This window comes from Trachemys scripta, chromosome 2 (assembly GCF_013100865.1).
Source record: "Trachemys scripta elegans isolate TJP31775 chromosome 2, CAS_Tse_1.0, whole genome shotgun sequence".
NCBI lineage: Eukaryota > Metazoa > Chordata > Testudines > Emydidae > Trachemys > Trachemys scripta.
Window position 1 is genome coordinate 98,933,482 of NC_048299.1, and position 13,175 is coordinate 98,946,656.

At 40.3% G+C, this 13,175-nt stretch overlaps 1 protein-coding gene across 8 annotated transcripts in view; it reads right to left on the reverse strand.

Annotated features, from left to right (window-relative positions):
* The window catches only part of TNS3 (tensin 3), a 423,008-nt gene that overhangs the window by 242,442 nt on the left and 167,391 nt on the right, over window positions 1-13,175 (reverse strand). The gene's annotated exons all lie outside the window — the stretch shown is intronic.

The window sequence follows — 13,175 nt, forward strand, 5'->3', positions numbered from 1 at the left end:
CAATAATATTGCATCCAGAAATATTCACTGATATAGTCTGATAATGAGGTTTGCATTGTGTGTACCTTTTCATTTACTGTTTAGTTTTGATTTATTTTCATGTTATGTCCAGCCTTTTGTTTGTTGAGTCTTTGAGAAAGCTGCAACTGAATTTTAAAAAAAAATATCTTTGTAAATTAAATATGCTGTTGAATAACATAAGAACATAAAAAAGACCGTACCGGGTCAGACCAAAGGTCCATCTAGCCCAGTATCCTGTCTACCGACAGTGGCCAATGCCAGGTGCCCCAGAGGGAGTGAACCTAACAGGCAATGATCAAGTGATCTTTCTCCTGCCATCCATCTCCATCCTCTGTCAGATAGAGGCTAGGGACACCATTCCTTACCTGTCTTGGCTAATAGCCATTAATGGACTTAACCACCATGAATTTATCCAGTTCTCTTTTAAACTCTGTTATAGTCCTAGCCTTCACAACCTTCTCAGGTAAGGAGTTCCACAAGTTGACTGAGCGCTGCGTGAAGAAGAACTTCCTTTTATTTGTTTTAAACCTGCTGCCTATTAATTTCATTTGATGACCCCTAGTTCTTATATTATGGGGATAAGTAAATAACTTTTCCTTATCCACTTTCTCCACATCACTCATGATTTCATATACCTCTATCATATCCCCCCTTAGTCTCCTCTTTTCCAAGCTGAAGAGTCCGAGCCTCTTTAATCTCTCCTCATATGGGACCCGTTCCAAGCCCTTAATCATGTTAGTTGCCCTTTTCTGAACCTTTTCTAGTGCTAGTATATCTTTTCTGAGATGAGGAGACCACATCTGTACTCAGTATTCGAGATGAGGGCGTACCATCGATTTATATAAGGGCAATAATATATTCTTAGTCTTATTCTCTATCCCTAACATCCTGTTTGCTTTTTTGACCGCCTGTGGACATTTTCAGAGAACTATCCACAATGACTCCAAGATCTTTTTCCTGACTTGTAGCTAAATTAGCCCCCATCATATTGTATGTATAGTTGGGGTTATTTTTTCCAATGTGCATTACTTTACATTTATCCACATTAAATTTCATTTGCCATTTTGTTGCCCAATCACTTAGTTTTGTGAGATCTTTTTTAAGTTCTTCACAGTCTGCTTTGGTCTTAACTATCTTGAACAGTTTAGTATCATCTGCAAACTTTGCCACCTCACTGTTAACTCCTTTCTCCAGATCATTTATGAATAAGTTGAATAGGATCGGTCCGAGGACTGAACCTTGGGGAACACCCATTAGTTACCCCTCTCCATTCTGAGAATTTACCATTTATTCCTACCCTTTGTTCCCTGTCTTTTAACCAGTTCTCAATCCATGGAAGGACCTTCCCTTTTATCCCATGGCAGCTTAATTTACATAAGAGCCTTTGGTGAGGGACCTTGTCAAAGGCTTTCTGGAAATCTAAGTACAATATGTCCACTGAATCCCCCTTGTCCACATGTTTGTTGACCCCTTCAAAGAATTCTAATAGATTAGTAAGACACGATTTCCCTTTACAGAAACCATGTTGACTATTGCTCAACAGTTTGTTTTTCTACGTGTGGGACAATTTTATTCTTAACTATTGTTTCGACTAATTTGCCCAGTACAGACGTTAGACTTACTGGTCTGTAATTGCCAGGATCATCTCTAGAGCCCCTTTTTAAATATTGGCGTTACATTAGCTAACTTCCAGTCATTGGGTACAGAAGCCGATTTAAAGGACTGGTTACAAACCTTAGTTAACAGTTCCGCAACTTCACATTTGAGTTCTTTCAGAACTCTTGGGTGAATGCCATCTGGTCCCGGTGACTTGTTAATGTTAAGTTTATCAATTAATTCCAAAACCTCCTCTCATGACACTTCAATCCGTGACAGTTCCTCACATTTGTCACCTACAAAAGCCAGCTCAGGTTTGGGAATCTCCCTAACATCCTCAGCCGTGAAGACTGAAGCAAAGAATCCATTTAGTTTCTCCACAATGACTTTATCGTCTTTAAGCGCTCCTTTTGTATCTCCATCATCAAGGGGCCCCACCGGTTGTTTAGCAGGCTTCCTGCTTCTGATGTACTTAAAAAACATTTTATTACCTTTGGAGTTTTTGGCTAGCCGTTCTTCAAACTCCTCTTTCGCTTTTCTTATTACATTCTTGCACTTAATTTGGCAGCGTTTATGCTCCTTTCTATTTGCCTCACTAGTTCCAGTTGCAATAACTGTCAAGACAGAGTAAGTCAATGTTCAAGAATCTTGCATTTCTTAACTCTGAGGCTGAAACTAATGTTGCTTTCCCAGCAAATACAGCCAGAAGGAGTAATACACCCAGAGTAATATAGTTTGCTGCGGTCTGCACCCAATTACTTAGTGTCTCCTGTCCCTATGTTCACAGTAGTATAAAAACAAACTTCCTAAATTGAGCACCAAAGGTTTTTAATCACAAATGGGCATTAGTAAGGTGCAATCCAGTGAGGTTCTCCAGTTTTCACTTGCTCTTGTGTTTTCCATCAGTTCAGAATACATACAGTGCCAAATCTTGACTGGTAGTCCTTACATGGTTAGCCATCTTCTAATTCTATGTCAGGATGCCCTCAACACTGAATGGTTGTCAAGGTCATCAATCAATCAATCTCATTGAATTCAGTAGTATGAGGCTAAATCATCTGTTATTTTATCTGATCTTGTCAGATGCCTAAGTGCCCTTGATTCTCAAGTCTTAATTCCCAAGAGGTGAGACCTCTTATTCTCTTGGGCGAGGCCATAGAAATATACAGTCCTGACTACCAGCAACACTTGTATGGGAGCAAACATAATGATATGAGCAATTAAAAATGATTCAATCCTAAAACAAATGGAGGATGAATTTTGACAAGGGGAAACTTGATTTTCTTGCCTGCTAACACTGGGGATGACTAAACTGATTAGCTTGAATTCAATGTACGAGGAATAAATATTTGTGAGAATTAAAATTTTGGAGTCTTTTGATTGCCGTTGATGCTGTAAGTCATACTTGTTTTCCCCTACATCATCCAGTCCTTTTTTAAAAATCCATTTGAAGACATTCTATGAGAAAAGTATAAAATATGGCACAGTTACACAAACACTGCAAGTCTGCAATCATTAAATGATAATTACAAACTCTAAACAATAGGGAAACAAAACTACTGGGAAACCCTGCTGTTACAAAGAAAGGCCTATTTGTCTGCTTTGCTTGTGAATAAGCATGAGTGGTTGAAGGTATTTTGAAATGTAAAGAATGAAATTATTTTTCATTCTAGGATGATTGCAGTTGTTTCACAGCTGGTTCATGTGCTACCGAATCACAAAGGTTACATGCATGCAATATATATGGCTGGGGGCACAACCTGCAGTTCTTATGCAAGATAAATAGGCTTGGAAGGATTAGATTTTTATTGATAAATGTCAATTTCAACAAGCACAAACCAGCAAAAAATATTTCCATTGATGATGATGATCAACATTTACAGATAAACAAAGTAAGAAAAATGCTGTTTGAGAACTTATTAGAGTTTGATTTAAAGGTAAAGTTTTGATTGAGTGGGAGGGTTAGCTCAGTGGTTTGAATATTGGCCTGCTAAACTCAGGATTGTGAGTTCAATCCTTGAGAGAGCCATCTGGGGTGGGGGAAAAAAACTGTCAGGGACAGTACTTGGTCCTGCTAGTGAAGGCAGGGGACTGGACTCAATGACCTTTCAAGGCTCCTTCCAGCTCTATAGGTCTATCTCCATATACAATGTTGACAGTTTATGTCTGAACACTTATAAAGCTTTAACTTTCTGAATCTCAATGTCTACTGTCATTAAATAATTGTTCCCCTCCTGCCATCTGACCCTCCACAATTTCCCACAACTGTGAAAAATTAAATATTTAAACATTAAGAAAAATGCTTAAATATAAACACTGATATTATCTGTCAAAATTAATAATAAACTAAAAACAGAATTCAGCCAAGCCTAAGGATAAACATCCACTTAAGTGAATTGGGAGTTAATAGTTTGAGTAAAAACTGCAGGACTGAGCCTTGCATCATCACTATCAGAAATGCTTATGACAAACATTGCATCAAACTGAATCACTCCAGTAACATTCCAACTCTGCACAGAACACAGGTCAAGACTTCATGATAAATCACTGTTATCTCTACGTGATTTACTAAGAACAGGGAATAAACAATCCAAAGTAACTTGCAAATGTTACAAATCAAGTGGAGCCTTTTAGTTCAAATGTATTAGATTCCTTTTTCACGTACTTTATTGGTAAAATACTGGGATTCTACATGTACAACACGGTAAAGCTGTTTTAGTCTAGCTTCCCTGACAGATTCATTTCCCTCAGAGTCCATAAATGCTCGCATTCATACCTGAACTGCCATACTGCTAAGTAGTAGACCCAAGGAAATTCATTACTTTCTCTTACTCTATAATATCACTAATAATAATAATAATAAAGCTAGATAAAAATGAACACACTGGGAATGAGATCACTCTCTGTCCAGATGCTGTGAGCAAAACAAGCATTCCTTTGTGTTCTGAGGTAGAAAGGAGGCTTTCTGTTTCATTCTGGGATGAAAGTCAAAATGTCTGTTGCACACATCACTGCTAAATGGCATATCAGAAACATCCAGTAATAGTAGCACATATACATCCCACAGCAAAAGGGATGTATATGTGCATCCCTTATAAATATCAGTGTCTATATAAACACCCCATAGCCTTTGAGGGTCCAGATTTCAAAACCAGATCTATAATTTGGAATTTAACTCCATGGGAGACTAAAAGCTTTTAATCCACACACACAGTTGAGAATATTCAAAATTTGGATCTGGATCTTATGGTTTAAGGACATCTCTAAGAACAATAACCACCATCTACATTTCTATAGAAATGTTCATTCAAGGAACCCAAAACACTTAACGTCCTTGTGAAGTAATATGGTAATCATAACATGCATTTTACAAATGGGTAAACTGAAGCACAAAGATACTTAGGGACTTGTACAAGAAGAATAAATAGAAGAGATTAGAATAGGACCTGCAGTGTGTGCTAACCACTTGGCCACAGAACCAGATTATGCATTTCTCTGATTAGTATTTCATACACTGGGGAAGTATTCTGCTAAAACACAAACATTTTGCCAGCAGTGCAGGGCTGACCAGACTTGCTGGGGCAGGTATTAAAAAAACTAATAAGGCTCCACACATGGGACATTTCCTGGGAATTAGCAAATGGCTGGGAGAAACTGCACCTTGAACCGTAAACCCACAGCCAGTTATCAACCCCAAGAAAGTGACTCACACCAATATTTCAATTGCTATTTTAAGATCATAAAAAAACAAACTCAAGATTAAAAAAATAGTAGTTATAGAGCTGGTCAAAATATTTTGCTCAAAATGCATTACAATGAAAAATGGCCATTTTCCAAAATGAACAATTTTCTTGGAAATTTTTCCTTTTTTAAAAAAATTGTGTGATTTTTCAACTAAAAAAAAAAAGAAAGAAGGAAAGAACAAAAATCTAAAACAAAGATTTTTATTTTTAGGTTTCTGCTGTTATGGGGGTGAAGGGCCATGGAACTTTAGAAGTGGGGGCTAGTGATGAGGAGGAAAAAGGACTGGAACACAAAGCATAAGCCTGGGGAATGGGAGGGAGTAGAGGTAGAACAGGTAAACATGAGTTAGTATCCACACAGCATACAAAAACTGTAGCTGGCAGAATCAAAAAGTTGGATAAATGCAGGCTCTGAAACAGGAGGGAGTATTTCTTAACTGCAAAGTTGCCTCTTTTGTTGCTGCAACTCTGCAGAAACTCCTGGGAGAGCTGGAGGCTTTAAAGCCTTGTTGTAGGTGGCTATGTGAAGCGCAGGGTGATGGGGTGCTGCCAAGACGCACGGCTCTAATCAGTCACTTTGTGACCTGGCACCTGTAGGAGAAGCCAGGGACAGCGAGGAAGCCAAGTTGCCCCTGCCTCCTCCACTGCTGAGGCTGCTGATCTGGCAGAGTCACATGATGAGGTCTGTCTCATCTGTAACATGATCCAGTCCATCTCCCAGACAAGGCAAGATTGTTCCTTATGAAACAAATTCCAGTGTTTTGTCCAGTCTGGCTATAAACGCCATAAACAATAGGGGGTTCTACCACTGCCCTTGGGAGACTAACCCAAGCCAAAAGAAGCTTTCACTTTCCTAATATTCATCCTAAAAGATCCTTTTCTTAAGTTCATCCCATCATGCTTAGTGATCCTTCCTTTGCAGCACCCTCTAGAATTCCCCCTTCCTTGATGCTTACACCTTCTGAGTATCCGTAGAGAAAGATACACAATGCAGTTCAAGCTGACCTGTATAGTACTTTTCAAGAGAATGAATACCTCAGAAACTAGACAATCAGATTACATGAATCATCTCTCGACTTTCCATTAACTTTATAGTAACAACTTAAGCCTCGAGGATCTCTCTTTTAGACAACTTCAGTGGCAAAAAGCCAATAATGCCTCACAGATAAAGGGGCCAACAAACATGAAAATGTAAAAAAAAAAAAAAAAAGTTTGACAAATACAATATATTCATAGCATATCAGCTGTTAAGGAAACAAAAATGATCGTGATTTACAGTAAAAAACATTACATGACTTACAGTGAAAAGAACTGAATGAGCAGTTTTTAGCAAACCGTGACATTCTTCAGAACCAATTACAGGTGATATACCAGCCAACTCGTCTCTAGACTATGGTCCGTCTGTTTCCTTGTATTATCACAGTTGATAACTGTCAGCAGGAATGAATCTGTTTGAAGCAGTCCAGCAGATTTAATCAATGTCACACTCAGCAAGACTGCTTTGGTTCCTCAGCTCAACAGCTGAAGGTCTGCATTCCACACATCAGCTCTGTTGTCAAATACAGGCCTTTCCAAATTTGTGTTTAAGAATTCTGGCATCAGTTCCAAGAACAATTGTCTCTAGCTGGCTGACACTGAAGTGTACGGCATGCCATATTTAGTCTAGTTACTATACTTCAAAAAATCTCCTAAACAATAGCTCTGAGCATCTAATCTATACAATCACATTTCTTTTGGCCCGGTTCAGGTAAGTGTTTTTTGGAAGTTAACAGGAGTGTTGCCACAGTGAGGACTTTGCAATGAGGCTTAGTCACTATAAACCTTTATGATAAAAGTTCAGAAAAGTCATGAAAAAAAACATCTAACGATAAATCTTATTAAACAAAAGCTTGGTCATTTACCACACATTAGAAACTGAAAGCCCATGTATCAAACAGGTGTAATTTGTAAAGTCAATGTGACAGTTTATGGTTTTATGGTAAGTATCAGCGAGGGTAGGTGAGTGTGTGTGTGTGTGTGTGTGTGTGTTGTGCTGGTAGATTTTTCTTGCTCTCTGTGTGGCAAATGTGAGCTGTGTGTTGCTGTGAGTGGCTGTGTGTGTGTTTAGTGTTACTGCAGGTACTGGGAGAGTTGTGTGGAGTTGTGGCTGGCACATGAAGGAGGTATGCTGTTCTGAGGGAACTACACGTGTTTGGGGTTACTCTGTGTGTTCGTCATGTTGTTGTGGGCATGTGGGTGGCAAGTGGCCAAGTGATCGAGAATTTGTGCAATCTCTGAGTTATTTTTGATATCACAGTGGTCTAGTACTCTAGGTATGGAAAGATGCCTTGCTGTCACATGGGTATAATTTTTAAAGTCAAAATGGCTGAGAACCCCTGACCTGCTCAGTCTTCACCCCATCCATCTGGGTGGATCCTAGATGTGCAGAGTACCATCTGTGGAGTCCAGAGAGATGGGGTATGATGGTGCCTATAACAAGGTGTACTGGCCCATTAAGCCTAAGGGGGGGGGGGTTTGCAAGAGTCCATTCCAAGAATGTTGATGTGAGCACATGATATTGGTGTCAGAAAATGGCTGAAACTGGAAGAGAGAAGGTGGTTCCAAGGAGTTGGCAGTGGCATGGGAAGATCTCAGGACATTGTCACTTTTCAGGAGCTCTGTAGTATAGAGTGGAGCAGAGCTCCACTCTCTCCCAGCCAATCAAGTGAAGCTTTCGGGAGGAGGATAGTATATACGCTGCCTTCCCTCTCAGAACAGTGTGTGCACGGACAGAGGAAGAAAACCTGAGCAAGAAGGATGTGCTTCTAATGAGCAGAATAAAGTCTCCATGGACAACAACAGAGACAGAGATGGGTACGAACTATGGGATTTACTATGATGGACCTTGCATCTGGGACACTGAGGACTATATTTTGAATTACTCTCAAAACTGGGTGACTGGGTAACAAAATGGCAGATGAAATTCAATGTTGATAAATGCAAAGTAATGCACATTGGAAGACATAATCCCAACTATACGTATAAAATGATGGGTTCTAAATTAGCTACCACCACTCAAAAAGAGATCTTGGAGTCATTGTGGATAGTTCTCTGAAAACATCCACTCAATGTGCAGCAGCAGTCAAAAAAGTGAACAGAATGTTGGGAATCATTAAGAAAGGGATAGATAATCAGACAGAAAATATCATATTGCCTCTATATAAAGCCATGGTACGCCCACATCTTGAATACTACGTGCAGATGTGGTTGCCCCATCTCCAAAAAAATATATTGAAATTGGAAAAGGTTCAGAAAAGGGCAACAGAAATGATTAGAGGTATGGCGTATCTGCCATATGAGGAGAGATTAATAAGATTGGGACTTTTCAGCTTGGAAAAAAGATGACTAAGGGGGGATATGATAGAGGTCTATAAAATCATGAGTGGTGTAGAGAAAGTAAATAAGGAAGTGTTATTTACTCCTTCTCATAACACAAGAACTAGGGGTCACCAAATGAAATTAATAAGCAGCAGATTTAAAACAAACAAAAGGAAGTATTTTTTCACACAATGCGCAGTCGACCTATGGAACTCCTTGCCAGAGGATGTTGTGAAGGCCAAGACTATAACAGGGTTCAAAAAAGAACTAGATAAATTCATGGAGGACAGGTCCCTCAGTGGCTATTAGCCAGGCTGGGCAGGGATGGTGTCCCTAGCCTCTGTTTGCCAGAAGCTGGGAATGGGCGACAGGGGATGGATCACTTGATGATTACCTGTTCTGTTCATTCCCTCTGGGGCACCTAGCATTGGCCACTGTAGGAAGACAGGATACTGGGCTAGATGGACCTTTGGTCTGACTCAGTATGGCCATTCTTATGTTCTTATACTTTGGGCTACTGACCTAGTTTCAGGGGAGGGCTGGTGATAGCCCTGAGAAAGACTATACAGACTCCCAAAGGTCCTCAAAGAGAGGGAGCAGAGAGAGGGCCTTGCGGAAACACCTCTGACCACAAGGGTCTCCAGAGGTGATCCTGGCAATTACAGGCCAGTAAACCTAACTTTACTACCAGGCATATTGTAAAGAACAGGATTATCAGACACAGATAAAATTTATATGTTGGGGAAGAGTTAACACGGCTTTTGTAAAGAGACATCATGCCTTATCAATCTATTAGAATTCTTTGAGGGAGTCAGCAAGCACATGGACAAGGGTGACCCAGTTGAGATAGTGTACTTGGACTTTCAGAAAGCCTTTGACAAGGTCCCTCACCAAAGGATCTTAAGCAAAGTAAGTGGTCATGGGGTGTAAGAAGGTCTTCTCATGGATCAGTAACTGATTAAAAGATAGGAAACAAAAGGTAAAATAAACGGTCCATTTTCACAATGAAGAGAGGTAAATAGTGGGGTCCCCCCAGGGATCCATACTCGGACCTGTGCTGTTCAACGTATTCATAAATGATCTGGAAAAAGGGGTAAACAGTGAAGTGGCAAAATTTGCAGATGATACAAAATTACTTAAGATAGTTAAACTCAATACTGACTGAAAACAGTTACAAAGGGATCTCACAAAACTGGGTGACTGGGCAACAAAAGGGCAGATGAAATTCAGTGTTGATAAATGCAAAGTAATGCATATTGGAAAACATAATCCCAACTATATATACAAAATGATTGGTGCCTAAATTAGCTGTTACCACTCAAGAAAGATTTAGTGTCATTGTGGATAGTTCTCTGAAAACATCCACTCAGTGGGCAGTAGCACTCAAAAAAGCCAACAGAATGATAGGAACCATTAGGAAAAGTATAGATAATAAGACAAATAATATCACAATGCTAATCTATACATTGATGGTACACCCACACCTTGAATACTGAGTGCAATTCTGGTTGGCCCATATCAAAAAAGATATATTAGAATTGGAAAATGTACAGAAAAGGGCAACACAAATGGTTAAGAGTAGGGAACAGATTCCATATGAGGAGAGGTTTAAAAGACTGGGACTGTTCAGCTTTGAAAAGAGACAATGATAGAAGTCTATAAAATCATGAATGGTGTGGAGAAAGTGAACAGGCAAGTGTTATTTACCCTTTCACATAACACATGAACTAGGGGTCACCTACTGAAATTAATAGACAGCAAATTTAAAACAAACATAAGGAAGTGCTTCTTCACCCAATGCACAGTCAGCCTGTGGAACTTGTTGCCAGGTGTTGTTGTGAAGACCATACATTGCAGGATTTATTTGGACATAAAAAAATAAGAATTCAAAATAGGGTTAAAAAAGAATTAGGTAAGTTCATGGAGGATTTGTCCATCTCTGACTAGTAGCAAGACGATCAGGGATGCAATACCATACTCCGGGCGTCCCTAAATCTCTAACTGCCAGAAGCTGAGACTGGACAGCAGGGGATGGATCATACAAAACTGTCCTGTACATTCCCATCTGAAGTGAAGGGTGACCAGATAGCAAGTGTGAAAAATCAGGATAAGTGTGATTGGTAAGAGGTGCCTATATAAGACAAAACCCCGAATATCGAGACTGTCCCTATAAAATCAGAACATCTGGCACCAGCCACTACCAGGAGACAGGATACTGGGCTAGATGGACCATTGGCTGTACTGGCTCAAACCATTCTTATGTTCTTATAAGGCAGGGCTGCCTTTAGAATGATTTTACGGCACTGTTATACCACTCAATATTACTGGAGAGTTATTGCTAGTTTTAAATGGATTGTAAAGCACAATGAAAATGTATTTGTGTATATATGTATTGCTAAATCTTAAAGCATTCATACATGCAAATAAAGCCTGCAATTAGAAACTAGAGCAAAGTAGGTCTTTCAGACAAAACAGAAGTTTGCCCAGTTATTTCCCATTCAAAAACAAAACAACAACTGGAAGAGTCTTTTCAGCTACAGATGGACTAAAAGGACATGAAACAATTTTGACTCTTTCCACTTCCCACAGACTTTCAGGAAGACAAGCTCTAAAAAACCCAATAAGTAACTAGTAAGTCTGAGCAGCAACAAGATATATGTCAAGTTATATAAGGCTGTGGTGGGTATATATGTCACAGAATCATAGAATATCAGGGTTAGAAGGGACCTCAAGAGGTCATCTAGTCCAACCCCCTGCTCAAAGCAGGACCACTCCCCAACTAAATCATCCCAGCCCGGGCTTTGTCAAGCTGACCTTAAAAACCTCTAAGGAAGGAGATTCCACCACCTCCCTAGGTAACCAATTCCAGTGCTTCACCACCCTCCTAGTGAAAAAGTTTTTCTTAATATCCAACCTAAACCTCCCCTACTGCAACTTGAGACCATGACTCCTCATTCTGTCATCTGGTACTACTGAGAACAGCCTAGATCTATCCACTTTGGAACCCCCTTTCCAGTAGTTGAAAGCAACTATCAAATCCTCCCTCATTCTTCTCTTCTCCAGACTAAATAATCCCAGTTCCCTCAGCCTCTCCTCATAAGTCATGTGCTCCAGCCCCCTAATCATTTTTGTTGCCCGTCGCTGGACTCTTTCCAATGTTTCCACATCCTTCTTGTAGTGTGGAGCCCAAAACTGGACACAGTACTCCAGATGAGGCCTCACCAGTGCCAAATAGAGGGGAATGATCATGTCCCTCTATCTGCTGGCAATGCTCCTACTTATACAGCCCAAAATGCCACTAGCCTTCTTGGCAACAAGGGTACACTGTTGACTCATATCCAGCTTCTCGTCCACTGTAACCCCTAGGTCCTTTTCTGCAGAACTGCTGTCTAGCCACTCGGTCCCTAGTCTGTAGCAGTGCATGGGATTCTTCCGTCCTAAGTGCAGGACTCTGCACTTGTCCTTGTTGAACCTCATCAGATTTCTTTTGGCCCAATTCCCTAATTTGTCTAGGTCCCTCTGTATCCTATCCCTATCCTCCAGCATATCTACCACTCCTCCCAGTTTAGTGTCATCTGCAAACTTGCTGAGGGTGCAGTCCATGCCATCCTCCAGATTGTTAATGAAGATATTGAACAAAACTGGCCGCAGGACCGACCTTTGGGGCATGCCGCTTGATACTGGCTGCCAACTAGACATGGAGCCATCGATCACTACCTGTTGAGCCCGATGATCTAGCCAGCTTTCTATCCACCTTATATGTCCATTTTCCACTCTGTTCCTCTCTTAGTCACAAGCACTTCAACTGAGTTAAAAAAGAGTATCCCTGTTTTTCCCTACAAATGCCCCTATTTATAGCTTTCAAATGCAGAAATGGGACTTACAAAATCCAGTTGACCATTTTTCCAGCTGAACGTGTGACAATTTTTCTCCCTACTGTCAAGATGAACTCAAAAGGCACACACACCTTTTGGCAATATTTCATCACAGGTAGGATTTAAAGCAACTTCATGATATACAAGAGCCTAATTCTGATTCCACTGATTTTTGCCATTGACGTCAATGGGGGCAGGAAGCTCTATAAAGTCAGTGTGCCAATGTAATGATTTTTGCATCACACTTGTGTCATGAGGCACAGAGAAAATATGCTGCACTTCCCAAGGCCTAAGTTACTGTAAAGCTAATGTACCTGCTCAGTGATTGTAGAAGGTGGAAATGATTTCTGGTGGATTCTAGCCTATTGTAACCCCTGGGCACAAAGATAAACTAACTTATTTAACATGGAGGGCTTTGGGGGAGGTGGGGGTTAAAGTAAGGGGCTAGGGCTGGGAAGCCCTGCACAGTTCGTGTGCGTGTTTTTTCCCTTTTCTTTTTCTTCTGGCTAGATGATCAGTAAACATGTTTTTCTCATTTTGCTGAATTTTTTCAACCAGCTCTACAACTAAACAGCAGCAGTGA